Source organism: Meles meles, chromosome 15, assembly GCF_922984935.1.
Source record: "Meles meles chromosome 15, mMelMel3.1 paternal haplotype, whole genome shotgun sequence".
Taxonomy (NCBI): Eukaryota; Metazoa; Chordata; class Mammalia; order Carnivora; family Mustelidae; genus Meles; species Meles meles.
Window position 1 is genome coordinate 38171207 of NC_060080.1, and position 1271 is coordinate 38172477.

The 1271-nt window shown below is 49.6% G+C and overlaps 1 pseudogene; it reads right to left on the reverse strand.

Annotated features, from left to right (window-relative positions):
• Positions 1-460: 460 nt before the first annotated feature.
• On the reverse strand, positions 461-1030 carry LOC123925661 (annotated as a pseudogene).
• Between the last annotated feature and the right edge of the window lie 241 nt (positions 1031-1271).

Below are 1271 nucleotides of genomic sequence, written 5' to 3' on the forward strand. Positions count from 1 at the left end.
TCAGAAGAGGAGGATTCAATGCCTTCCGTCAGCACCTGCAGGCAGGTGAGTGATAAGTGAGGGACCAGAGAATCACCTGGGGAGGGGCAGCAGTGGCTAGAGCATCAGCGCGTCCATCCCTGGCCCTCCTAGACAGGCCCAATGACCATGTGGTTAGGCAGCCTGTATCTCCAGTACATTCGACATTACTTCCCGATAGGAAGCAGTTGCTGCTTGGAATACCTCGAGTGGCTTCTCTTCTGCTGTACAAACCCCGGCAGATGCCATCACCCACACTCCTCAGGTGTAATGATTGGGGGAAAGGGAGTCAGTCAGGGGGCCGAAGAGGCTCCTTGTCCTTCTCCCAAAGCTCCCAGTGATGTCCAAAGTTGGGCTGCCTCTGAGAAACAGTCTGAGCAGGTGCAGGCATCAGAGGAGCAGTGGGGGCAGCCCAGTTCCTCACATCTGCTTCCCTGGTGCTTTATGCTCTGACCTGTAACACTGTGGGTGGGTAGCTACTATATTGTTGGCAGTAATAGGTCCCAGAATCTTCAGGCTCCAGGCTGCTGATGGTGAAATTAAAGTCTGTCCCACCTATTGCTGCTGAACCGCGACAGGACCCCAGTTTCCAACTTGGATGCTTCATAGATCAGGAGCTTAGGAGCTCTCCCTTTCTCCTGCTGATACCAGGCTAACCACTTGTTAATGTTCTGACTGGCCCGGCAGGTGATGCTGACTCCTTCTTTTAGAGCCATAGACAGGACGGCAGGAGACTGGGTCAGCACAATCTCACCATGGGAGCCTGAAAACATACAGGAAACATTAGCGGAGCCTCAGGATATGTACATGGAAGTCACCAGTATCTAGTTAGGTAGGACAGAGAATACTACTTATTTTTAAAATAAGCCAAATTCATCTACGAAAGACTTTCCAATGTGAAAAGAAAATCAGAGATGGAAAATCATAACACCGCCTTAACCTCCTTTGTCCAAATATTCTCACTTGGAACCCAGAGGAGCAGAAGGCCAAGAAGCTGTGATGCAGTCACCATCTTGCTGCTTTCGATGGGTCCAGTGTGTTCATGCCACACACCCAGAGACTCTGTTATAAGACTCTGAGAGGCAGAAACACTTCACATCTAAGAGCAAAAAGATATGCACATTATGGGGCATTCGTATTCCTTACATACTCAAAAATTAAGTTTGTCAGTAGAATCCCCCCACTGGGCCCCATTCTTCTCTGGGTGTGTTAAGTCTCCCTCTTCTGGGCATGTGGAGGTTTTGAAAGGGCTT